The sequence below is a fragment of the Bubalus kerabau genome, chromosome 11 (assembly GCF_029407905.1).
Source record: "Bubalus kerabau isolate K-KA32 ecotype Philippines breed swamp buffalo chromosome 11, PCC_UOA_SB_1v2, whole genome shotgun sequence".
Classification (NCBI taxonomy): Eukaryota; Metazoa; Chordata; class Mammalia; order Artiodactyla; family Bovidae; genus Bubalus; species Bubalus kerabau.
In genome coordinates, this window is record NC_073634.1 from 63,760,203 (window position 1) to 63,787,757 (window position 27,555).

Here is a 27,555-nt window from a genome sequence, read left to right on the forward strand (position 1 = left end):
TTTGCACTGGCAGTTAAATGCTGTGACCCAGCGGTGAACTTGTTGGCTGGGAGTAGTCACATGAGCACGCCCCAACACAGAAGGGTCAGGAAGGACAATCTGACAGTGTCTGGGTGGGAGGAAGAGCTGGAAACAGGGAGCAGTCCCAACGTTAGTAACTGGAGTTGACTGAGTTGGCATGTCACACTTCAGAATGGTTCACAACACAAAGTTCTGAGGCTTTGACTCGAGATTTGTCTTAGTCATTTAGTGGGCTTGAGGGCTTGGGCGCATGACCTTGTTCTCCTGCTCTGGCCTAGAGAGCTATCACAGGGTTTATATTCTCAAAGGCCTCTTTGTAGTCAGTCAGTATGAACAGGCAGCTTTGGAGGTTGAAGAGCAGACCAGAGATCTGGTATTATAGGTGTGGCTATTTTGATGCTGTTTGGAGAATCCAAACTTGGGTCACATTCACAGGTGTAGAAGATGCAGATGAAAGGAGGGGATAGTATTCCTTTATTCTACTGTAGTTATACTCGGTCTGACACAGTTCTTCTGTTCTGTATCAATTTTGAAGGCAGCTTTGACTAACTTTGTCAAGCTGGGACCCAGGAAGGGTTATCAGGGGGATTCAGGAGTCTTGAAGTTTATTGAAAGGGGTACCTTGGCAGCAGCTGTATTTGAAGATCTGTCAGAAGTTTTCCTTTTACTGGGTGAGGAACCTACCTCCCTGTATTGAGATGGATTGGACTGAATGATAAACAGCCTACTTATTACTATGTTACCAAAGAAAGCTGGAGGAGGGAGTTTGACCCTTCAAACAAAGGGTGGTTGTAAGAGGCAGCTTCTTGGGGCCTTTCCGACTCGGTCATGATAATTCTCTGATTCAGTTTTTTTCCTCAGAAATGAAAATAATCCTTTCCTCATGGGAAAGGGAGTGAATGCCAGTCGAGACTCCACTATATAAAATACTGCTGCTCACAAATGCTCTGCTGCTAATTCCTAGAGGATCTTGAAGTTGGTGGTAGAAACTCCATTTTACAGGTGAGGTAACTGAGGTTGAGGATGCATGTGAAGGATGCATGTATGTGAAGTCAGGCACACATACAGTCTTATAAGGTGTTTTGCTTTAAGTATAGAGTCTAGAGCCAGACAGCTAGTGTCTGAACCCTGGTTCTGCAGTTTTCTAGCTGTGTGACCTTAGGTAAGTCATTTAACCTCTCTGGTTTATCCTCTGCAAAATGGAAATGATAGCAGGTCATACGGTTGTGAGGATTGACCAACTTAATTATAGACAGCATATTGAACATCAGTACCTTGGCACAGAATGTGAGCTAAATAAGTTCATCTATTATTAAAATCATTATCAATGTCTGAACTAAGTTTGAAACACTATAGGAATTTGGTTCACACAACTAGGAAAACAAAATTTCTCTTTCACTTTCTCCTATTACCCATGTAGATGTAACAATATTTTCTTCGTTTTCTGGAAATGGCTCTGTTCTAGCATTTCAACATAATCTAGGAAGCAAGATTTCGTCGTTGGAGAGCACTAGATACATTCCAAACCCATTAATTGTGTTTAGAGACCTGAATCCTCTAAACTCATCCTGTAAGTTCAGGCTACAAAGAATTGTCTTCACTAGTCATGTCAAGAAATTGACAAAAGCAGTCTTTCTGAGCTGGACTTCAAGCTATGTGCCTCCCCAACCGTTATGAATACACAAACATTTTCAAAAGTATATTTTAGTATCTAGTATATATATAGTACACATGTTTTAAATAAATTTAGTATACAGTCTAAGGTTTTGTTTATCTGTCTTAACCTGAATAGCCACATGAGCCAGGGGCCATTGTCTCCAAACCCATTCCCAAGTCTAGTATAAACTCAAACATCAATGCAAGCAACGAGGAAAAGCTTTAGGTCAGTTCAGGGTGTACAATTCCCGGAGAGGCTTGTGAGGTTGAAACGCTGTCAGCATGTTTTGTTGCTATGTCCCCCACCTGCCCCTCTGCTGATGTCTTAGGTTGATGGTTAAGTCAGACTGCCTGAAAGAGCCTTTGAGTGGAGACACTTCCAAAGTGTTCATATCTATGAGGAGAGAAATTAAGCCAGAAGTAAGCTGAGGATTGAACTAAGTAGATGTCGACCCATCAGATTTCTTGTTCTGGTGACAAGGTCAATAGTCCCTGGTGGGAAGCCCCACCCAATGGACATTCTCATTTTCTCTCTTTCTCCCCCTCCCCACTTTACTACCCCCGCCCCTACCCGCTTCTCCCCTGCTCCTGGCTTTTGGCTCTTACCCAGGTGGAGAACTTTCCACTACATCCTGACTTGCTGGTCCACCTTCTGGGTGGGATGAGGGAGCACAACTCAGGGGCACCAGTCCTGGTGGGGGGTGTCAGACTGTTTAGATGATTAGGCTCTGATCATCTAACCAGGTGAGCCCCTCCTAGGTTTCCGAACAAAGTCTCCATTCCAGATCTGCTTTCTTAGTTCTGTTAAGTCCACCTGTGCGTTTTTATTTGTTTATGGCTGCGCTGGGTCTTCACTGCTGCATGCAGGCTTTCTCTCACTGGGTTTCTCATTGCGGTGGCTTCTCTTGCTGTGGAGCATGCGCTCTAGAGCACGCAGGCTCAGCAGTTGTGGCACACAGGCTTAGTTGCCCCACGGCATGTGGGATCTTAGTTCCCTGACCAGGGATCAAACCCACATCCCCCCCTCGTGCATTGTCAGGTGGATTCTTCACCACTGGGCCACCAGGGAAGTCCCATGTGTGAGTTTAACAAAGGTTCTAGTTCTAAATGTTTCTCACTGGTTGAGACCTAATTGGCTAAGGAACTACACCCTGCATTGTTGCCAAATCTCAGCTGTTTTGGGGGAGGGACCATCCCACGTCATACTCCTTATCTCTTTTGCTGTAACAGACATCAGTGATAGTGACAACTCTGGGGCCCTTCAACCTTCACCTTCAGATGGCAAAATTCATTCGTCCTCAAAAGAGAATCTTTTTCCTCCTGTAAAAAGATCTGCCATAACTTCTGCGCCTCAGCTACCTCTTCTGTAAAATGAGAACAACAATAGTGCTTACTTCATAAGATTGTTATAAAGATTAAATGAGTTCATATGAACAGTGCCTGGCACATTACACGAGTTACAAAGTGTTAGTGGTTGTAAGACATTGCTTATCAGGCTGTACATTGCCATGTACCTTCTGGAAAACAGAGTAACACACATATTAAAAGCCCAAAACAAAGGGCTCTCAAACATACCCAACTTCTACAAATCCCCAAAAGATATCACTTGTTAAACTTGTTAAACCAACATATTTCTCATAGGATTATTATAATAAAAGTTAGAAATATGAACGTTGAAATCGTATGTGTCAAAATCATGGTACCTTCTACATGACTGACTCCTGTATAGCTGCTAAAAGACTATAGCAATAGACATTTTTTTTTTTTTTAATCTACAAATCTGTGTGCACATTAGTACAACGATGAACACTCTGTGAAAAATGAATGTACACACTGGAGGGTGTGGGCCTTTATGAGTTTTCCTTTTTCTTTCATAACTAAAGAGGAGATCTGCAGCAGAGGCTAAAGACGGTCAAGTAAATCCAAAAATGGGAACAGAAGACTATCCTTTTTTTTTTTAACTTTTCTTCTGAAGATTTGACTTTAATGATAATTGTCACTTAGCAGTTCTTGCCTTAAACTAGTTGCCTTTCACTTTTTAATTGGGATTTTGTTAAACTGTTTTTTGTTTGTTTGTTTGTTTCACTGTGTGGCTTGTGGGATATTACTTCCCTGACCAGGAATAGAATCTGTGGCCCCTGCATTGGAAGGGTGGAGCCTTAACCAGTGGACCATGAGGGAAGTCCTGCTTTTCACTTTTATTCTTGAAGACTGTTTGGAAAAAGACAATCCTGTTAGAGATAAGCAACAGCTATCTACCTAATGCTGCAGTGCACTGGGTCTTTTTTTTTTTTGGCACCATTCCCTTGTGTTCTGGGGCTGAAGGCAGCCTCCATAATCAATTGGTAGGATGTTTGAGTCTTGACCAGCTGTAATAAAGAGCAAAGGTGCTCTCACACAACCTCTACTTTGGCTTACAGCTCTTAGGAAGAAAAGACTCTCTCCACCCGCAAATGATGAAGGCAGGCTGACTGGAATGGAGAAGAACATGTTCTGGAAATTTAGCTGTTTTATTATTCAAGATGCGTTAATGTGTGGTTATTCCATTTGCAAAGGAAAAAGCCTAATTCATTTCTATTATAGTCCAAGTACCCAAATTAAGGGGGAAAAAACCCCATCAAGTGTTATAAATCGATGTCAGTCAAGACCCTGACAAAGCTTACCCCTCACTTGTAGTAAATGGGAGACTAACCCGTTTACTAGTTATGTGTAACTAGTACACATACAACACAATGAACTGTGGCCACAACAACTGATATCACTAATGTCCCAGGTGGAGTGTGGTTAAAAACCACCTCCTGTGCTAAATTTTCATGTGAGAGAGGAACTTTCATACAGACACAAACCAAAACTTCTTACTTGATGGAAAAGACACGAGTTTAAATTAGAAGCTGAATGAATTCAACAGCCCACAATGTAGTTTCATAATTATATTGCTTAGCCTTAGGTTCTTTAGAAGCTAACATTTCTCTGCTACTGCTGCTGCTAAGTTGCTTCAGTCGTGTCCGACTCTGTGCGACCCCATAGACGGCAGCCTGCCAGGCTCCCCCGTCCCTGGGATTCTCCAGGCAAGAACACTGGAGTGGGTTGCCATTTCCTTCTCCAAAGCGTGAAAGTGAAAAGTGAAAGTGAAGTCGCTCAGTCGTGTCTGACCCTCAGCGACCCCATGGACTGCAGCCCACCAGGCTCCTCCGTTCATGGGATTTCCCAGGCAAGAGTACTGGAGTGGGGTGCCATTGCCTTCTCCACCAAGAGGTATGTAGGTTGTGTTTCCTTTTTCTCCCTTCTAAAATACTCCTAGAAGAGATGCTGTGAATGTCACATACGTTTTCAGGCTACACTTATGGTCTTAAAGGGTAGGTGTGCCTAATTTCTTATCTTACCAACTAAGCACCCTCATGAGGAACCTATAAGGCAGAGAAAAGGCTCTTCCTCAAAGGTTTGGATGGGTCTTTTGGCTGTTGGTGGCAGTTGGTAGTTACTGTACTTGGAGGTTAGCCATCAAGTGAACTACAAGTCCCTAGTGCTGTAGAAGAGCAAGCCTCCTCTCAGTCTTCATCATGGAAAAGTTATGCTTGTACCCAGCCCAAGTAAGAGTCGACTATGAATTCATGCATTTATGTCGTATTTTATTGCATTCTCTCTACAGATCAGTCATAGTCCTGGGGATTCATTAGTGAACCTAAACGACTAATCCGTTTTCTTATGGACTTTACAGTCTAGCCAGAAGACAGACAAAACTATGGAGTTTATTAGTTGATAAATTCCATGGAGAAAAATCAGAGAAAGGAGGATAGAAAAGGGGTGGTGGTGTTATTAAGGTCTGTGAAAGGTGGTAAGGGAAAGCCTCATTGAGAAGACATAGGAGATGGCCATGCATCTTAGCCATTGGGGTAAGAAGCTTCCAGATGGTATTGTGGCCCCAAAGCAGGGTTGTGCTTGATGTGTTCAAGGAGCAGCATGGAGACCAGCCAAAGAGGGAAGGACAGAGGAAAAGCCTTTGGAATAGTCTGGTGTGGCAAAAGGGACAAGATAGAGAGGCTAACCAGAACCATCTGTTTCTCCTGGTTTTAGATGTGAATGAGTGTAAAACTGGCCTGGAGCTGTGTGGTGACAAAACAGAATGTGTCAACAGGGTTGGTTGACCCTTACTGAATAATATAGTATTTCATCCTGCATACCACATTTTCATTCACTGTTGAACTTCTATTTCCAGGTTCTAGCTATTATGAGTAACACAGCTGTGAACATTCATGTCCATGTCTTTGGATATGAATATTAGGTTTTTCTTGGGTAGATTTCTGGGAGTGGAGTTACTGGGTCAACTGGTAATTCATGTTTAACTTTTTAAAGAAACTGGCAAACTTTCCCAAAGTGGTTATACTATTTTGCAATCCCATCAGTAAAATAGGAGGATTCCCAGTTTTTCCATATTCTTGCCAAAGCTTATTACTATCTGTCTCTGCTATCACAGCTCTCCAAGGAGCTGTGCCGTGGTATCGCACCATGGTTTTAATAATCCCTTCCCTCCCTAATGTGAGTGATCTTCAGCATCTTCCATGTGCTTGCCTGCTAAGTCACTTCAGTTGTGTCTGACTCTCTGCAACCCCATGGACTGTAGCCCACCAGGCTCCTCTATCCATGGGATTCTCCAGGTAAGAATACTTTTTGCCTGAAGTGGGTTGCCATTTCCTTCTCCAGGGAATCGTCCCAACACAGAGATTGAACCTGCGTCTCCTGTGGCTTCTGTGTTGCTGGCGGATTCTTTACTGCTGAGCCACTGAGCACATGGGGAAGCCCATGTGCTTTTGGGTTATATATTACACCACAGAAGATAAGTGACTTTTTGATTGCTGTTTTCTAAAATCTCAAGAAAGGAAGATTATAAACTTCCCTAGAGGTGGAAGTAGAGGCCTGTCCTATTCATGTATTCGTTTCTGATGGCTGCTGTAACCAATTACCACAGACTTGGTGGCTTAAAAATAGCATGTATTCATGCTTTTACAGACCTGAAATCTGACATCAGTTTCGTGGGGCCAAATCTGGATATCAGTAGAGCCTCCGTGGAAGAATCCATTTTCTTGTCTTTTCCCGTTTTTAGAGCTGCGTTTTTTGCTTTCTTTAGCCCATGACTCCATCTTCAAAGTGAGCTGAGTAGCATCTTAAATCTCTTTCTCTGCTTCCTTTGTAATGTGGTTTTTTAAATCTCCTGTACTAAAAGCTCCCTCTCCCTCCCTCTTATAAGGACGCTTGTGATAACATTTAAGACCTACCTGAGGAATCCAGGATAATCTCCCCATCTCAATTCCCTTAACCACACCTGCTACGTCCCTTCTGCCTTATAAGGGAATATCCACAGGTTCCCGGAATTAGGACCTTGATATGGCTGGGAGCCATTATGCAGCCCACCAATCACTAACCATCCCTTAAACCAGCTTGGCCTCACTAGCTCCGCACTTGGAGTTGGCTTGTCCGGAGGAAGACCCTGATGGGGGAAGCGTTTTGGAGGCACAGGTAGGCCCTGGAGGGATTATTTACACTGCAGCTCTCTCACTTTCCCCACTTGCTTATCGCCTCCTAAGACATGAGGAGCTGAGGGCATTTGAGAGCTGGGGGAGGCTGCCAACACTGTCACCGCATGGTGTGTATGGGGGTGGGGTGGGGAGTGGGCAGGACTGGAACTCAGGGCCTCGGATGCTCGCGTACTCCCGGTCCCTGCTTTTTCCCCACCACCCCTCCAGGCCCTCTTCCCCCGGGCGGGATCCTGGGGTTCCGAGGTGACCCACTGTCAGTCTCGGCAGCAGGCACGCTGCGTTCCCGCGCGCGGCCAGCAGGGGTCAGCATCCTCCGCGCAAAGGGCTGCCGGCGCGCCGTGGGTCTCCCGGCCTTTCTTCCAGCCCCCGTCAGTTTTGTTTGTGTTGCTGCGTCACGGTCTTAGGCGCCCGGCCTTTTGCGTCTTTTTTAGTTCTCACCCGAACGCGTCTTTCCCCGGTCCGCTTGACATCTCACCCTAGACGAGGCAGATAGCCAGCTCTTGGCGTAGCAGCCGGCGAGTGGGCTGATGGCGGGCTGAAGGGAGGGGGTTTGCTCCTCCGCCCGGCCTGGAGGAAGAACGGCCCCGTCCCCAAGGCCAGCGGAAGGAGTGTGTGCATGGGTGTGGTCGTGCCGGGAGGAATGAAGGGCGCAAGGGTGGGAGGCTGCGGTTTCTTTGCGCCATGAAAAGCCCAAGGGAGGACTTCCTGGTAGCAGTGACCTCCAGACGGTTTTAACTGATGTAGGATGGTTCAACTTACAATTTTTTGACTTTATGATGGTGTGGTAGTGATATGCATTCAGTAGAAACTGGATCTTGAAGTTTGAATTTGGACCTTTTCCCTGGGGCCGGAGCCTCTGCAGCCCCATCACGAGGGTGAACAACTCATAACCAGTCTGGACCTGAATACCATTTGTTTTTCACCTTTAATACCATATTCAATAAATTACATGAGATGATTCACACTTTGTTATGAAATAAGCTTTGTAGTAGATGATTTTGCCCAACTGTAAGTGTAAAGCAAGGCTAAGCTGTGATGTTGGGTAAGTTAGGTGTATTAAATTCGTTTTCCACTTAGGCTGTTTTCAATAGGTTTATCAGGACCTAACCCCATCGTTCGTGCAGGAAGATCTGTATTAGATTTGGAATGAATTCATCACTAAGCTCATGAGAGCTTCCCAACCGGACTCTTGACCAAAGTGAATCTGATTGGGAAGTCTCCATGGTTCCAAGTGGGTGAGTGCCCATCTCCAGAAGGTGGGGGTGGGGATGGGCTACCCAGTGGGAATTTTTTAGCCCTGGGGCAGAGTAGTGGGCAGCAACAAGCTTTTGTTATAGGGTGTGAGCCAAGCCTGTGATTAAGGCCTTCATCCAACTGGCTGCTCTCCCTCTTGTTTGTGGCCTGACCTGAAGTTTTGCCCCCCCACCCCCAGCCCCACCCCCACCCTCCAGCAGCCTCTGGTCGCACCACTGCTTTGCCACAGAACCCAGAAATGGCTGTTCTACTGCAAAGGAGCTAAGACCTTAATTTCTTGGACCAGCATCTCCCGCATGGCTTATTCCTCTCACCTTCAAGAGGATGGAGTGATGACCCAGGTGGTGAACACGTGGATTTTAATACTAAAGAACAGAAGATGTTTTGAGTAGAATACCCAAGATAGTTGGGCCTTCTGCAGAGGCTCTTGCAAAGAGCTGGTCAATTAGCTAGTATCTGCAGCAAATCCAGGCCAGGGCGGTGCTTAAGGGTTCCTGGATACTTGTGAGCATGACAGAACACCTTCAGAACACCCCAGAAACACCTTCAGACACTGCCAATATGGAATCCTGTAGACAGTTCAAGGAAAAACTAAATTCTGGTTTAGAAGTAAATTCACTTCAGTCTTTAAAGAGGATTGACAATCTGTTATGAATAAAGCTGCTATGAAGGTTCATGCACAACTTCACTTCACTTGGATGACTGTTTAGACGTACAATTTGGGGATCATGTAGTTTCCATGCTTGTAGAATTTCTGATCAAAAGTTGTGAGATAGTTGAAGAATTGCTGCCCTCAGTCAGAGGTGACAGGGAGAATGCCAAAACAATCTACTCCCTGGTGAGATGCTGGTGTTACTGGGAGTAGATTGTTTTTGTGAATAATGAGCAGCATATCTGTGTGCATGTGTGTTGGGAGGGGGTTGCCTTCCATGCTGTCTCAGAGAGGCCAGGGCACTCCTGTTCTTAGGGCATCTGCTGTGGCTGCAGAGAGGCAGGGCCTTGTCCTGACCCCTCAGTGGCCCACTGAAATCTACATCCACTTGGGCTTAGGGACTGTTTCTTTGGAACTTCTTTATGGTCAGCTTGATTCAAGGTAAAGTCACTTAGAATTAAGAGGCCTTCTACTGAAGGCCAGCCTTGGGTCCCAGACACATAGCATTCATGCAGGGCCATGTTTCTGCTTCCTAGCCAAGTTTCTTGACCAAGTCCCTACATGGAGCACCCACTTTCTTATCCAGTTGATTTTCCTGCCTGTCACAGCAAGAGACTTCTGTAGAGAATCAAAACAGGGTGAAGACTTTTAATTTCCATCAACAGTGCCAAAACTGCCTTATGCAATAACTTAACTTACAAAACAAACTGTCCTGCTTAATTGACTTTTCATGTGTTCCTAAACAGAGGGGGGGCGGGGAAGAGGACATTCACAATCAGCCCAAATATCATTGAACGTTATAAAAAGTATCATCTTGCTGTAAACATTGAGTGCTACATTTTTCTCAGGCCCTGATGAAGTGGTTTTCCTTCCATAAGCAAGGCAATAAGGACAAATCTTAAAACCAAAAAAAAAAAAAAAAAAAAACCAAACCTAAAAATAAAGGGGAATGGAGCTCATGGTCTGTTCAGTTACAGGAATAACTGCTAAGAGCCTCTGTTTTCTACACCAGAGTGCAGACTGTTACACGTTGTTTAGCCAGGCCAAAGTATGATTGGGTCTGGTGTCAGGAAAAGCATCTACTAGCCCTCCTGTGATATTATTTAATCCTCATAAACAAACATGATTGTTGCACACACCTTCCAGGAGACAAAATTGAGGCTCCATGAAGTAGACTAGCTGTCCTTCTTCCCTTTTCTGCAATTTAGTGGTTCAGGTGAGCTGATCATGGAGCCAGTGGGCCGAACACCCCACGGTGTGACTCAGTGAGCTTTATGGCTTCTCTCTGCCAGTGTCCCCACATGTTTGTCATAAATGTCTTGAGGCCATTGGCTATTCTTAGCCACAAACCCTAACTCCCTTTTACTAAATAAAAGATTTCACCTTTACATGCCCTCTCCCAGAAGTTGGTTATTAGGCCTGGGATTTCCACCTGAGTTTTAGAGTATCAGCATCTTCTTTCATTTTCATCCACTTTGCACAGACATAGCTGCTCAGAACCTATCAGACAGACCCCCAAACAAATAATGTCCTGAAGGTTGTATTTTTTTTCCCAGTTACTTCCTTGAATAGTGGTTTTCTGAAAGTTCTTTCCATATGGGCTGCAGATACCTCCTCCTCAGCCTTTCTGGCTCCTGCGGAACCTGCTGTCCCAAACCTCCCTCACCGCCAGGGGCCACCTTAGACCCAGATGGGAAGTATGTTTTGACTTCCACCAGCGCTTCTGCACCAAGGATCCCAATGGTCTCCGTGTCTTTTGTGGGATAAATGTGAGTCCACAGAGTCAAGAGGAACTCCTTCATTCTTAGGCCATGCTTACATCATAATTGCTAGCTCTGCGTGCAGTTCTTGTGGGGCTGTGTGTTTTCCTGGGGAAAATTTTTTTCCCTGTGTACCATCTTTTTTTGTTTTATAAGGTAGAACACCATTCACTCAATTTGAAGCTCAGAAAAAAAATAGATGCTAAGTATTGTCCCTGGCCATTCCTGCTTTGTGCAGCTTATTTGGGGGGCTCCTTTAGGTATCCCTAGTACTAAATTCGGAGAAGGCAATGGCACCCCACTCCAGTACTCTTGCCTGGAAAATCCCTTGGACGGAGGAGCCTGGTAGGCTGCAGTCCATGTGGTCGCTAAGAGTTGGACACAACTGAGCGACTTCACTTTCACTTTTCACTTTTCATGCACTGGAGAAGGAAATGGCAACCCACTCCAGTGTTCTTGCCTGGAGAATCCCAGGGATGGGGGAGCCTGGTGGGGTGCCGTCTATGGGGTCACATAGAGTTGGACACGACTGAAGTGACTTAGCAGCAGCAGCAACAGTACTAAATTATGAGTAGTTATTATTACCAGAAAATTTTATAGGGTATTATTTGTAAAATGGTTATTTTAATGAACTGGCAACCTATAAAATGATTATATCGATGATTTTTCTAAAATAATAACAAAGCACAATTGTTGCTTCACTTTTTGAACTGGAAGACTAACCCCCTTGCCTTATTCAATTCTATTTTAATTTGATGAACAGCTGCACATGCACCAAGCTCCCAGGAAAATAAAAATGGGATGATCCCTACTTCCAGTAGGGCAGGAAATGGGCACTAAAATGGTTAACAATGTTGTAGGGGAAAAAAAGCATGTAATTTTGGTTGGGGGGATGGGGACGGCTTTATGGAGTAAGGAGGTTTTGAAGGGTGGAGTTTTGATGGCGAATAGAGTGGGACAAATTGAGATTCAAAGCTATAAACTGGTGAGTACAGATTCCCCACAGAGGAACTGGGTCCTAGGATCTCTGGCCAGCCCCTTGGGTCTGTTAGTTCTCGTCAACATGTTGACCTTCTGGAATTTGGGAAAACACAAAGTACATCCAGGGCTTATGTTCTGAACTCTGCTCTCTGGCATACAAATATGTTCAAATGAGCTTTGGCCTGGTTAGGATTTGAAGTGGCCAGGCTAACCCAGGGAATGGGAGGTGGAGGTCAGTGTGACTTGAAACCTGAACAGACAGCATGGAGGTTCTGTGGCTCCAGTTCAGCTCCCCTAAGCCTGGGTGCTGGTTCCCTGTGGGCAGGTGTCTTGCTTGGTCACGCAGCCTCTTCTGCTGGACCACACCTACCAATAAAGAGGGGCATCCTGAAGGTGACGACCTCCCCTCTATGTGGCCCCAGGAACTTGACTTTTTCAGGGAAATGCTGTGAAGGACTCCAGAGATGACCAAGTCCATTGTTGGGCAACGTGTGGCCCAGGATTGAGGATGGCCCAGGGTCACCTTACAGCACGGGTTAGCCAGACATGTCCCTGACTCATTCCAGGCCCCTAGCACCCCATCTCTGGGGTGGGCCTGGGATTTTCCAGGTCACAAGGTCTCTGGCTGATTCAGACTGAGAACGCTCTGAGTCAGCCCCCTGCATTCAGTGAGTGGACTGGGGTCTGATTGGCAAAGGGATCTGTCCTGAGACTAGGATGAGAGCCCAAGGCTGGTCATCACACTTGGCACCCGTTCCTCACGCCTACCTTCCTGTCACTGTGCAGACCTGGAGTTCAGGTCCTGAGCGTTCAGCCCTGGCTGCCAGCTCAGTGGGCTGTCGGTTGCTGCAGGAGCAGAGAAGCCAGGAACTGGAAACTGAATCCTGAAATTGGCCCCCTAAGACTGATTCTATGTTTTCAGCCTGTGATTTCCTTATGAATAATCCCCTCCTCCATCCAGCCCCCAGCCCTCCCCTATGGCCCAGCTCTCTGCCCTCAGCTCTGCCCCTACATGTGTGCACATCTTCATAAACACCCACATCACACTCAACACTCTGAGACCTCAGGGCTCTCAGGCTCCTCCACCGTGTGTTCCTTGCATCAGAAAGTGAACAAAGACAAATGTGCCCTGAAATCAGCATTGAAAGACTGAAGTTGCAGCCCTGTGCAGCCTTGAGCCCATCAGCGCCCTTCTCTGGCCTATGGAGGATGTCACTCAGTGTTTATCACTTTGCCTTCTTATTCTGGATTAGATCACCCCACCCATGACCTGGAAGACAAGGCAGACAAAACCAACTCCTGTTCAGTGTGTCACGGGGACCCCGATTGTTTGATTTTGCTGCATTGGGTCTTTGTTTCGATGCACAAGCTCCTTAGTTGTGGTGTGCACGCTCAGTGTGGGTGTAGTTGCCTCTCGGCACGTGGGATCTTAGTTTCCCTACCAGTGATTGAAGCGACACCGCCTGCATTGAAAGGCAGATTCTTAACCGCTGGACCACCGGGAAGTCCCAGGGACCCCTGGTTTTGCTCACAGTTTTCTTCCCCACAGTTAGCACACCGCTGCCACATAAAGGTACTCAGTGAGTATTTGTTGAATTACAGATAAAGGTAAACGTAGAGGCATAGAGATGCTAGAAATCAGGGGGAGCCCTGGAGCTGAAAAGGGCTTCCCTGGTAGCGCAGATGGTAAAGAATCTGCGATCCCTGGAGAAGGGAATGGTAACCCACTCCAGTATTCTTGCCTAGAGAATTCCATGGATAGTGGAGCCTGGTGGGCTACAGTCTGTGGGATCACAATGGATCAGAAATGACTGAGTGACCAACATTTGAGCTGAAAAGGCCCCTCCAACTTCAGCTCCAGAAAGGCAGTAGGAAGTACCTGTGTGAAAAAGGAGTGATGTCACCTAAGAAGTTCCTTCATTTCAGAAAGATCCCCACTGCCTTGCGGAACTGGTTAGTCATTGACAAAGGACAAGGATCGGACAGGGAAGGAACCTTCTGAGGAGTTAGCCAGGAGTGTGGGCTGTAAGTGGCTTCCCTGGTGGCTCAGAGGTTAAAGCGTCTGCCTGCAATGTAGGAGACCTGGGTTTGATCCCTGGGTTGGGAAGATCCCCTGGAGAAGGAAATGGCAACCCACTCCAGTACTCTTGCCTGGAGAATCCCATGGACGGAGGAGCCTGGTGGGCTACAGTCCATGGGGTTGCAAAGAGTCGGACACGACTGAGCAACTTCAAGACAGCAGGAAAACCCAGCATGCAGTTTAGGATCCCACTGGGAGATGTTAGGGGTGGGGGCGGTGCTGCAGTTGGTGCTCTGAGCTGAGCGGGTGGGGAAAGCAGGCGGAACATCTCTGGGGCCCCGGGACGCTGAGCATCCTGTGTAGAAGCCCAAGCCTGTTTGCTCCTTCTTGGTCCCAGATGCTGAAAGGCAACAGAGAAAACAAGGATCCTAGGAAGCAGTCCAGAAACATTCAGTGTCTGCTGGGAAGTCAACCCAAATGCAACAGGAATGTGACTTGCTGTGTTCTGAGAGTGGGGAGACCCGACAGCACGTGGCCACGTGAGGAGACTGTAAAAGAGGCTTGAGTTCAGGTTTGCTGTGTGGGTGAGAAGGAGTGTTCCTGCTGGGAGCTTCCTGATACACCTGGAGGGGCAGCTCACTCTCTCCCTGAGTTGGAGCTGAGCTCCCTCCCTGGAGGCCTTGGGGAGCAGCCCATTTGAGGGATCACTGAAGAGGGGATCCCATTTGAGGGATCACTGTGCCCCACTGAAGAGGGGGCACAGACTGAACTGACTAGAGGACCTGAGTGAAGGCCTGGCCGGGACTGCCTGCTCCAAGTGCATCTCCATCATTTCTGTCTGAGACGAAGGGCTCCTGAAACATGAAGTTAAAGCACATGGGACCAGAGCGTGACTTGCTATATCGGGTGGAAGGTGTGGGTGGCTCGGCCACTCAGTTGCACGTGGGGACCACTCAGTGTCTAGCCCAGTGTTCTCAATCCTGGCTGCCCAGCAGAATCACCTGGAGACCCCTTTCTGAAAACCTCAGTGCCAGGGTCCCAGCCCCTTTTTTTGCCTTTGTTCAGTTGTCAAGTCGTGTCTGACTCTCTGCGACCCCCTGGACTGCAGCACACTAGACTTCCTTGTCCGTCACCATCTCCAGAATTTCTCCAAGTTCATATCCATTGAATTGGTGATGTCATCCAACTATCTCATCCTTTGTTGCTCTCTTCTCCTTCTGCCCTTAGTCTTTCCCAGCATCAGGGTCTTTACCAATGAGTTGGCTCTTCACATCAGGTGGACAAAGTATTGGAGCTTCAGCTTTAGTATCACTCCTTCCAATGAATATTCAGGGTTGCTTTCCTTTAGGATTGACTGATTTGATCTTCTTGCTGTCCAAGGGACTCTCATGAGTCTTCTCCAACACCACAGTTGGAAAGCATCAATTCTTCAGCACCCTCTCAGCCCCCATGTTCTTAGTTGCTCAGTCATGTCCGACTCTTTGTAACCCCATGGACTGTAGCCAGCTAGGCTTCTTTGTCCATAAGGATTCTCCAGGCAAGAATACTGGAGTGGGTTGCCTTGACCTCCTCCTCCAGGGGATCTTCCCAACCCAGAGATCGAACCCAGGTCTCCCGAATTTGCAGGCTGATTCTTTGCAGTCTGAGCCACCAGGGAAGACCTCTCTAGACATTCCAATTTAATAGGTTCCAGTTGAGACCCAGGCACAGCTAGTTTTAGGGTATTACTATTAGTAGTTTTAGTTTTTTAACTTTTTATTCTGAAAAACAAAGTGAACAGAACAATATTTCCTCTCCTCTTTGACACCCGCCCCCACTGACCCTGACCCATTTGCCCATCACCCTGTTTAAACAATTTCCAATTCTTGGAGCCCAGTCTGATGGCAGCAGTTCCTCCACCAACTCCCCCCAAACCTGCCCCTGCTGACTTGGAAGCAGCAGGGCATCCCAGGTGGTTCCCGTGTACAGACTGGGTTGGGGCCTGCAGATCTGGTCCAGTCTCTTCTTCATACAGATATGCAAACTGTGGCCCAGAGAGAAGAAAGGCCTTGCAAACATGCCACAAAATGTCCCTTCCTACTTTAACATTCTATAAACTTGTGAACTTGGAAGCACCGTAGAGACTTTCAGAGAATCTTTATCAGAGCATGTCTGAGAAACCTCACCCTGGTACCAAGCCTCTACCTGGGGTAGAGTGGGCCTCTACCCCAGGTAGAGTGGGCCTCTACCCCAGGTGCCAACAGAAGTTTCTTTTCTTCTGGTTCCTGGCAGAGCTCCATCCAGCTTTGTTCTTCTTAGCCTCATAGCACTATTGCCCACTGGTGGCCCTTTGTGAATGCTCTCAAGCTCTCAGCCCTTTGGTTGAAATTCAGTGTTTCTGTTTTGGGGACTGCAGGACCAGGTGGGGCTGTGATGATGCGGGGCTGGGAGAGCTGGGAGTTGGTGGCCCGAGAGGCTCCTCCAAGCTCCCAAGGCATGGAGGCACGTGTTCACAGAGGTTCCTGCTCTCTGAGGATTGGGTGGCAGACCCTGATGTGGGTGCCTGCGGTTGGCCTCTCACACGCCACGTCTGTCTGCTTTTCTAGTCAGAGTACACGTCCTCACTGTGAGACGGCCATTATTGACTCAGGACCTCTTTGGGAGGAACTGAATCCTGATCGGATGGGTCTGACTCCCCAAGGCCAGGGATCCCTGGTGGTTACAGCAGCCCCAGAGTTGAGGGAAGCATCCAGGCTTGGAGTGGCTTTGGTCAATGTGTAGAGGATGGAGTTGTTTCCTCTCCTGCTTTTCAGGTTTCCTTCTGTGTCATCCCTCCAGCTGGGGTGGGCCCTGATCCTGGTGTTCTTCCATGCCATCCTGCAGAGGCGGCCAACACCACCTCCCACCTGCTCTACTAGAGAGGCTGTTGTGGGGGCCAGGGCTATGTGTGGGTCAGGGAGGTGGGGGGCATGTCAGCACACTGCTTCACAGGTCCACACCCAAGAATGAAAGGATCAGGGACCCCACATCTTACTTGACCTTTAGCCTGAAGTCCCAGGGACACTCATATTCATTGTCTCAAAGCAGTAGCTTCCAGGAGAGTTACAACTGGGGCCCTGACTCAAGCTCTTCCTGTGTTTGTCACCTGCTGGTGGAATCTCCAGATCACTGGATAGAACTGCTGTGCATTTGAGTGTTGAGGGAGTGGGGTTGTCAGAGTAGGAACCGGGTCTCCATCACAGACACACCTCCGAAAAGAGGGAGGGGGGCAGAGTAAGATCCCTCCCTGTGAGAACCATATGATCCAGCTAAAAGGCAGAGCAGGTACATGGGAGATCCCCAAAGATGCTTAGATTTCTGTATGCCAACAGGTCTGACCTCAAGGATATATATTCACTATCTCTGTTGGGGAACCAAGTAAAGGCACCTTCAGAGTTCACGGGAGACTTGCTAGAGATGGGGAGGAGAGCGACAGAGCTAAGTAATCGTCTTGGAACAGAGAACGTAACTTATGAGCACCACACCCCATCTCTGAATGTGCACCGTGGAGTTGGCTCAGTTCTAAGTCATGTCAGGCTCAGCCACCTCTTTTACCTTCTGTCGGGTCATCCCCAAAGGGCCACGCTGCATACCACCTTTATTTTTCCAGAAAGGTACACATGCCCTCGTTATTTCAGGCACACATGTAATGTTTATTTTGTGTAAATTTATATGCTATAGAGGCAACTCTTAGTATAATATATAAGAATGTATATACTTTTCTAAAATGGCTAGTTGCATAGTCCAGCCTCAGGTTAGACCTGGTGGATGTGATTGGGTTCAGCTCTTCCTTCTAAATGGGCCCAGGGTGGTATTGATGAAGTAAGCAAGGCTGGGAATTCACCTGGCCCTCTCACGTGTGATACAGGGGACGTGCATATTTTGCTAAGACTTTTATCTTCATTTTCAAACTGCATGGACTAATTTAGCTTCTTGCTATGATTGTTTTCAGTCAATTCTTTTTTTAAATTGAAGTTAGTTGATTTACAATGTTGTGTTAATTTCTGCTGTACAGCAAAGTGATTCAGTTACACATATATATACATTTAAAATATTCTTCTCCATTGTGGTTTATCATAGGATTTTTTTTTTTTCTTTTTTTTTTTTTTTTAATTTTATTTTATTTTTAAACTTTACATAACTGTATTAGATTTGCCAAATATCAAAATGAATCCGCCACAGGTATACATGTGTTCCCCATCCTGAACCCTCCTCCCTCCTCCCTCCCCATTCCATCCCTCTGGGTCGTCCCAGTGCACCAGCCCCAAGCATCCAGTATCGTGCATCGAACCTGGACTGGCAACTCATTTCATACATGATATTTTACATGTTTCAATGCCATTCTCCCAAATCTTCCCACCCTCTCCCTCTCCCACAGAGTCCATAAGATTGTTCTATACATCAGTGTCTCTTTTGCTGTCTCGTACACAGGGTTATTGTTACCATCTTTCTAAATTCCATATATATGCGTTAGTATACTGTATTGGTGTTTTTCTTTCTGGCTTACTTCACTCTGTATAATAGGCTCCAGTTTCATCCACCTCATTAGAACTGATTCAAATGTATTCTTTTTAATGGCTGAATAATACTCCATTGTGTATATGTACCACAGTTTTCTTATCCATTCATCTGCTGATGGACATCTAGGTTGCTTCCATGTCCTGGCTATTATAAACAGTGCTGCGATGAACATTGGGGTACACGTGTCTCTTTCCCTTCTGGTTTTCTCAGTGTGTATGCCCAGCAGTGGGATTGCTGGATCATAAGGCATGTCTATTTCCAGTTTTTTAAGGAATCTCCACACTGTTCTCCATAGTGGCTGTACTAGTTTGCATTCCCACCAACAGTGGAAGAGGGTTCCCTTTTCTCCACACCCTCTCCAGCATTTATTGCTTGTAGACTTTTGGATCGCAGCCATTCTGACTGGTGTGAAATGGTACCTCATAGTGGTTTTGATTTGCATTTCTCTGATAATGAGTGATGTTGAGCATCTTTTCATGTGTTTGTTAGCCATCTGTATGTCTTCTTTGGAGAAATGTCTATTTAGTTCTTTGGCCCATTTTTTGATTGGGTCATTTATTTTTCTGGAGTTGAGCTGTAGGAGTTGCTTGTATATTCTCGAGATTAGTTGTTTGTCAGTTGCTTCATTTGCTATTATCTTCTCCCATTCTGAAGGCTGTCTTTTCAATATCATAGGATTTTGAATATAGTTCTTTGTGATGTACAGTAGAACCTTGTTGTTTATCCATTCTTTGTGGATATATATAATAGCTTACATCTGCAAACCTCAATCTTTCACTCGACCCTTTCCCCCAACACCCTCCCCCTTGGCAACCTCAAGTCTGGTCTCTATGTCTGTGAGTCTGCTTCTGTTTCATAAATAGGTTTATTTGTGTCATATATATTAGAGTCCACATATAAGTGATATCATACGGTATTTGTCTTTCTCTTTCTGACTTCACTTAGTATAATAATCTTTAGTTACTTTCATGTTCCTGCAAATGGCATTATTTCATTCTTTTTTTATAGCTGAGTAGTATTCCATTGTATACATTAACCACATCTTTTATCCATTCATCTGTTAATGGACATTTAGGCTGTTCCCGTGTCTTCACTATTGTGAATACTGCTGCTGTTAACACCGGGGTGCATGTATCTTTTTCAATTGGAGTTTTGTCTGGATATATGCCTAGCAATGGGATTGCTAGACCATATGGTAATTCTCTTTTTAGTTTTCCATAGTGGCTGTGCCAACTTATATTCCCACCAGTTGTAAGGGGGTTCTCTTTCCTCCACATCCTCTCCAGCATTTGTTATTTGTAATTTTTAATGATGGCTATTCTGACTGGTGTGAGGTGGAAACTTGTAATTTTGATTTGTATTTCTCTAACAATTATTGGGCTCCAAAATCACTGCAGATGGTGACTGCAGCCATGAAACTAAAAGATGCTTACTCCTTGGAAGGAAAGTTATGACCAACCTAGATAGCATATTAAAAAGCAGAGACATTACTTTGCCAACAAAGGTCCATCTAGTCAAGGCTATGGTTTTTCCAGTAGTCATGTATGGATGTGAGACTTGGACCATAAAGAAAGCTGAGTGCCAAAGAATTGATGATTTTGAAGTGTGGCATTGGAGAAGATTCTTGAGAGTCCCTTGGACTGCAAGGAGATCCAACCAGTCCATCCTAGAGGAGATCAGTCCTGAGTGTTCACTGGAAGGACTGATGTTGAAGCTGAAACTCCAATACTTTGGCCACCTGATGCGAAGAGCTGACTCATTTGAAAATACCCTGATGCTGGGAAAGATTGAGAGCAGGAGGAGAAGGGGACGACAGAGGATGAGATCATTGGATGGCATCACGAATTCAATGGACATGAGTTTGGGTAAACGCCGGGAGTTGGTGATGGACAGGGTGGCCTGGCGTGCTGTGTTCCATGCGGTCGCAAAGAGTCAGATGTGACTGAGTAACTGAACTGAACAATTTTCAATGTTGAGCATCTTTTCATTCGTATAAATTGCCAATAGGCCATTTTCTTGTCTGGAAAAATGTTTATTCTTCTGTCCATTTTTTAATTGGGTTTGATTTTTTTGTTGTTGAGTTGTATGAGCTGTTTGGAAATTAAGCCCTTGTTGGTCATGTTGTTTGCAAATATTTTCTCCCATTCTGTACGTTGTCTTTTCATTTTTTTTATGATTTCCTTAGTTAATTATTTTTATCTCACCCTGTTTTGTTTGTTTTCTAAATGAAAAGTCCAGAGATTTACCTGTTGGTCCAGTGGTTAAAACTGCACTTCCACTGCAGGGGACATGGGTCCCTGGTGGGGGATCTAAGATCCCACATGCCTCACAGCATGCCCTCCCCACCACCCCAAATCCAGAGATTGCTTTGCCCTGAAAAATGGAAACATTCAATGGTGTTACCCAATTAGGATTTCTTTCCCTCACTTTCAGAGTTCATTCTAAGAAATTTTATTTCAAGAAAACAAAAATGAAAATAAAGGTAAGAGTTTCTCATTCTGCTTGTTACCTGTTGCCAGTGATGGCAGGCAAATAGCATTTGGAGACTATCCGGCCATTCTGCTGCATGTAGCCGGTGAGGTCAGGGCAACAGGAGGCGGCGGCACGTTCCTGGCTCCTGAGTAGGAAAAAGTATAAGGAGTCCCAGGTGGCTTTTCTATTGGCTGGAGCTTTGTGGTCTTCAGGAGAGGATATGTCTGGTGCCCCAGAAGTGGGCTGTCTCTTGCCCTCACTGCCTGGCCGGCCTGGGTCTGGCTGGCTGGCTGCCAGTTTGTCCAGTCTCTCTCCCTCCCCCTGCCCTTGAGGAAGCCCTTCCCTGCCCCAGCATCTCCACCTCTGTATTCTGATGTCCTCCTGGCCTTGAACACTCTTTCAGAGTTTGTCTTCTCTTTTCCCTGGCTCCCAAAGTAAGGTCACCTCTGAGGCCAGCAAGCTGCCTTCCTCTAGGTCTTCAAGCTCTAGGAAGATGGCCCTACAGTTGTCTTATTTTCCTTTGGCATAATCAAGCCTCACTAGTCATCATCCCCTGCCGCACTGACCACCTGTGCCTATGGGGTAAGGGGGCACCTTTGCTCTCTCTGTTCTGAGCACTTCCCTCCCTGTTCCTCCACCCCTGGTGACTTCATTCCAAGGCCCTGAGGCTTCTCTCCCAACTCACCAGATACTGGAGCCAGCTCTGGAGAGAGAATTAAGTGGACATTTAAATTGATACAAAGACAACAAGCAAATATTCAGTAAGGTTCTGACTTGAATCCTGAGATCTAAATTTTCCCATGCAAAGTGCTCACTTCCTGCTTCCCAAATTCCTCTGCCTGCTACTGCAGCCCTTAGAGAACAAACACCCACAGGTGGAGTGGCCTGTGGCATTGACAGGTGCCTAGGAGAATGGAGGGCCTTTCAGACAAGGGACAGGCTGAGTCTGGCCACTGGGGCAGGAAAGTGGTACACATGGGGAGAAGAGGCCCGTCTGCCTTGCTGTTCGCGACAGTTTCTGGACAGCAAAGTATTTAGTGTCTGGACTCTTCTCCAAGGGCTACTGACTGCAGTAAGGCTGTGGTGTTTCAGCCCATCTGGCAGAGGGACTCTTGGCCCTATGAATACGCCTTTATCTTTACTAGAGCAGAGCAAAAACTCAAACACAGAGAGGCGGACTCCGGCTGGAAGAGGGGAACTGGTCTGTAGCCCCAGGAGCAGCAGTGTTAAAGTAGGACTTGGCGAGGTTTCATCCTCTGCAGTGGGTAGCTGAGAGTGTGGGTGGGAATACTGATGTTTTGTTCAGAGAAGCAGGAGGAATTTATAGTTCTTTATGGAAAACAGGATAGGTTAGCTCACTTATTACTCAGCCAGCCTTTTCAAGAATAACACAGGCTTAATGCTAATCTAAAAGCATTTTCCAACAAAGGCCGTAAAATGCCAGAAAGACCCTAGAGACACCACAAACAGCGCCCTTTCCAGTAAAATAAGGGTGGCCATGGAGAAACCGCTGTAGAGCCAGGGCACTTTCCCTCCTGCCTGGAATTATAGCCCCTTCATCGCCTCTGTCTGTTTTATTACTGCAGAATTTAGGCTCAGCATTATTTCAGTGCACTGCTGAGGAAGTCAAATGGAGGGAGAGAGGATGTCTGTTTATTGGCTCTGGCTGGCATCTCCCCTGTCTGCCTCCCAGTAATGCTATTTGGGCTTACTCCAAGCTTCAGGGAGTGGACAGAGGCCAGGGCTCTAAGTCCTGTGGGTTATCACTCTATGATTCCAACTCACCAAATCCAAGGCAGTGTATTTGCCGATCTGCCTGTACCAGAGGTCCAAGGTCAACGCGGGGGGGTGGGGGGGTCCCTCCAGTGTTACTTCTGCTGTTATGGACGTTAGGCAGTGAGAGCTGGAAAACTGCTTTTGGTTCTCCCGAGTGCTGTAGTGTCACGTCGCCAGTGCCTAGGACTATGTTAGGCATAGTTGGGAGATAAAGAAAATGCACACAACAGAAATGTTGTGCTTCCTTCGAGAAGCACACAGAGGTTTGAGAGATCAAGACGAACACTTTCGAAACACAGACAGGCTATATCAGGGTGGCAGTGAAAGACTGCCTTTTTTGGAACCTGACCCTGACTGGCCTCTCAGGGAGGCAAAGTGCAGCACTGCAGGAGACCCAGGAGTGGCCATAGAGAAAAGTTCCTAGAGAGACCAGAACTGCCTCAAATGGTAAGAACCAGACCCAGAGATGGGAAAAGTTCAGGGCACAGGACTGACACACATCAGGTGGTCTCTCTCTCTTCTATTAAAAGAATGCTAAATAATAATAGCCAGCATTCCCTTTGTCTCAGACACTGTTCTAGTTTCTTTAACAAAAGTAGGTTACTTGATCCAATAATGCCGTGAAATCAGTACTGTTATTATCCCTATTTTATGGATGGGAAAACTAAGGTATGAGGAGGACCTAGCACACAACCAGAACCTGGGTAGCTGACTGTAGAGTTAGGTGCTTGATCATGTTCTCCGATGCTCCCTGTGGGGCTGAGTTGAGGATCTGGCCAAGATTTGGGAGCTGAGAACAAAATGGAACTGAAGCAGAGGTGCAGACAGCCTGTTCTGGAAGGACATCCAACACAGAGGACTGACACCCAGGCCTCATGGCAGCAGAGCCAACATGACACTTCCTCTCTCCCTCACCCTCCAACTTTTTCAGACAATCCCTCATGGTGAGCAGGTGGGCAGACCATAGCCACCCAGGTTTTCACACAGTCCCAGGAATACCAGACTGAGATGGGTGGGCAGAGACCATATTAGCAAAGAATATGTTGGCAGAATGAATTACCTGATTACTTCTTGGAGGGATCACATGGGCTGGGCTGGGCAGTGTGATATGGACTCTGCTTTCTTTGGAAACTTGCAGAAGAGAGAGAGGCAGGTGGGACTTCCTGGAGGAGCCTAGGCTTGAGTTGACCATTGCAGAAGGAGTACAAGTAAGTGGCAGGGTAGGGGCTTCCCAGACAGGTGGTGGGCAGGACCTTGGTCGGTTCCCAGGTTCGTGCAGGGACCTGGGATGGCCACACTGAGGATGGGAGGGGGCCAATGTGAGGGAGTGGGGAGGCCTTCAGTGTCGTGGCCTGCCTGTTGGGCTTTGAGGGTCCTCCAAGAGTCCAAGCAGAGAGCTGCAATCTCCACAAATCCTCATTCACTCTCTCCATGTAAAACTGAAGCAGAGGAGGAGAAAGAGAGAGAAGCTTTTTATTTTCACTCTGTAAGAGATGAAACTTCTAAAATAGTTACTTTTTGCAATCCAGCTCCTTTGATAGGAATTGTGTGCATAGGGATATTTAAATGAACTCTATATCTGTGGTGAGAATAGCTCCATTTCTCTTCAATGTTTGCAGCCATGGTGTTCTGTGTCCACAGGCTTGCAAATACTCTCCCAAAGCTCAGCCTTCAGGCTGCTTACCCACCCACTCCAAAGCTGCTTCTCTCTCTAGAACAAGATATGCTATGTCTTTCTTGAAGCCAGGAAAGCACGGTAACGTTCCTACATAAAATATCAGCAGCTAGGGACCTTAGTTGAATTAAACAGGAGGCAGCAAATTTGGAAACTGGATAATGAGCACCTACAGCATGGCAGATACGGAGAAATACAAGCATGAATAATTCCACCCCTTTCTTCAACAGGCTTAGGGCCCGGGGAACCCACATGGTAAAAGACAGCCCATGGCACCCTCAGAGCTAGTGGAGGGGGCACTGACTTTTCCAGTTTTAGCACCCAGAGTCCTAGATCCCAGGAACACTTCCCCAAACCCACGCCCCAATCCCTGTCAAGTAGGGACTGTTGTTCACCCCAGTAGGAGGCTGTGACTGTTGGAACTGACTTATTTCTCACCTCATTCCTTGCCTCCATCCTCACCTCTACAAACAGCCTTTTGAAATAAGCTCATATTGCACTTAAAATAATAAAAATTGGTAATGAAAAGAGCAACAGTAATTTATTCTTTACTAGTAGTTCTTAAAGGGGGTCAGAATATGCGCCGCCCCCCCTCCCAAATATGCCATTTTGAAATATGGATTATTTTAAGTTGAAGGCAATTGAGAAGCAAAAGTTGCAGGAAGAGGTCTCTGCCCTCCCCTTATCCATCTAAAAGCAAGGCATAAATTTCTCTTTTGAAGACATACCCATTCCCACACCAGCAAGAGGAGAGTGACTCTTATCACTAAGAGTCAGCACCAAGATGAGTGTGCATAAGCAAACCTTACTAAAATTATCCTTATCTTCCACTGGTTTTCCACATATATTTCATTGTCACTTGCCCATAATTTATTGTCCCTTGGAGCCGAAGCCCTCTCTCTCTTGCTAAGGCCTATCTTTTTTGTGAATTCTGTGCATGTAAAATATTAATAAGTTTGTATGCCTTTTCTCCTGTTGATCTGTATTTGTCATTAAATCTGAAGTCCCTCAGTACTGAATCTAAGAGGGTGAAGGAAAAGTCTCCTACCCCTGACATTCTTGGCTACTGATTAGAATCCCTTGAGCAGCTTTTAAATCACATCATCACGCAGGACCCTCTCCAGAGTAATAGGTCAGGCTCTCCCCAGGTGCTGTATAGCTGGGGTGAGAAACACTGCCCAGGGTTTAGGATGCCAGGGGGAAGCAGTGCACAGGGGTTTATTTAAATAAACCAAATAAGCCAAAGCCTGGTTTATTTCCTGGAGTGATTTCAGCTTCAGACTCAGATCAGAAATCACTCATGGATGATGCGGACAGATTCCAAAGGTAATAATGCAGATGCTCACTCCACAGGGACTTTACAGTTTCTGTCATGGGCCACTTTGTCAGGAAGTAGATAGAATGCAGGGCTTCTCAGGTGGTGCTAGTGGTAAAGAACGTGCCTGCCAATGCAGGGGACGTAAAGAGACGTGGTTTGATCCCTGGATCAGAAAGATCCCCTGGAGGAGGGCACGGCAACCCTCTCCAGTATTCTTGCCTGGAGAATCCCATGGGCAGAGGAGCCTGGCGGGCTATAGTCCATAGGGTCGCAGAGAGTCGGACATGACTGAGTGACTTAGCATGCACAGACAGAATGCGGGTGAAGCACGCCCTCACAGTGGGGCTCACTGTGTCTTTTTTGGAGGGACAGCTAAGCTCATGAGGTCCTCTTTGTTGGGCCTGGGAACCCAAGATGGTCCTCCCCCTGACCCACAGCCTCTTACTTTGCTTCAAGAAGTTGTTCTGAGGCTGTTTTCCAGGCTGCCACTCCCTGGCGTTCTGGTTTTTCCATTTGTCACCTCTGTGAGAGAAATTAACAGTTTTGCCAGACCCCGTATAAACAGGAAGGCAAGCTGTTAACAAGAGCCTCCTGCCCCCGCTGCCAAGCCCAGCACTCACGTTTCCTTCCTCAGAGCCTGTCAATTGTAGGGAAGAGAAAGGTGAAGAATGGACCCTCTCCGGGCACTGTGTGGGTTCTCTTGTGGCCACTTGAATGCCAGTGTAGGGGCTCGCTGACAGCTGGGTCTGCAGCTGGCTGGTTTTGTCTGCTTTTTGAGGGACAGCCAGGGACAGTCACTGATTAAACTGGGAACAAAGCAAGACTGCAGGCGTGGCTGCTCACACCAGTGCCGCTGAACAGCAGAGAACAATTAATTGCCGTGTTGTGGAATGTATGGATGGGGGCAGGGAGGCGGTGGGAAATGTAAGAATGTGCAGAAAAATGTCAAGCCGTGCTCTTGTTCATTAGAAGCCAAGAGAGGGCCAGCTCTCCACGTGTTCTCAGGACCCACCACAGCTTGGGGGCCCTGGTTCCTCACCTTCCCAACTAGGGTGGTCTGGCACACTGGTGTGTCCAAATGGGGACGCTCTGCCAAGCAAGATGGGGAGCCCCTTGGCCCTTGGGATGGCAGTTTTAGCTATTGTGTCTATGGTACAAAAATGCTTGTTTCCTTGTGTGCCATGACAGTAAAAAGGTCATCGTCCTGCAGGTTTGCTGTAGGGACTATGCAAGCCAGGCTCTGTGTTTGTGGCCTAGAAGCTTGCAATCTAACTTTTATCCCAGAACCAAAGGAGGAGGACATTGGGAAGAAGCCGGAGCCCTCCATTCTGCCACCACCACTGAAGAAGATTGCTGCTGGCTCTTCAGGGAAGCTGAAATCAGGAGGACAGTGGAGAGATGGGACTAGGGTGCATGCATGTGCTTGTGTGTGTGATTTAAGCCTAAGAAGCTAACTACATTCATGCAATAAAGGGATGGAGAAGAAGAAGAGCAAGAATGGCATGCAAAGGGGTCTGAAGTAGCTGGGAGATGGTTTGGAACACAGACACAGGGAATTTAGAAAGTGTTGGCTCTTTGATGCATCTTTATAGATACTGAAGGTTCAGATTCCTTTGTATGACACCATTATTGTTTGCTGGACTTCCTGCCAAGACTGAGCCTCATGGGGCCCTGGGATTTATTGAGATTACACAGAAATATTATGTTTCCTATTCTGGGTCCACCCTCTAGAAGGCTGAGCCCAACCTAAAAGTGTTTGTGTGTGGGTAGTTGATATGGGAGGTGACTTCAGGGAGCAGAAGCAAGGCATGGAGAAAAGGGGGAGGGAGGGGAAAGAAAGCCAATATAGACATCTTCCTTGGTGGCTCAGATGGTAAAGAATCTGCCTGCAATGCAG

At 46.7% G+C, this 27,555-nt stretch overlaps 1 protein-coding gene and 1 long non-coding RNA gene across 20 annotated transcripts in view; one reads left to right on the top strand and one right to left on the bottom strand.

The window, feature by feature from the left end:
* Window positions 1-1,431: 1,431 nt before the first annotated feature.
* LOC129623224 (uncharacterized) lies at window positions 1,432-6,909 on the bottom strand. The gene is made up of 3 exons (XR_008700405.1): window positions 6,687-6,909; window positions 2,950-3,041; window positions 1,432-2,071 (listed from the first exon to the last, which is right to left on the bottom strand). It is a non-coding gene; the product is annotated as an uncharacterized LOC129623224 (long non-coding RNA).
* A 143-nt stretch (window positions 6,910-7,052) lies between these two features.
* The window catches only part of EHBP1 (EH domain binding protein 1), a 583,640-nt gene continuing 563,137 nt past the window's right edge, over window positions 7,053-27,555 (top strand). For 17 of the 19 annotated variants that reach the window (XM_055540421.1, XM_055540420.1, XM_055540419.1 and 14 more), the window contains exon 1: window positions 7,053-7,191. The gene's annotated coding sequence lies outside the window, so the exon portion shown is untranslated. The remainder of the gene's footprint in view (window positions 7,192-27,555) is intronic. The other 2 variants (XM_055540418.1, XM_055540429.1) reach the window with 2 other exon arrangements.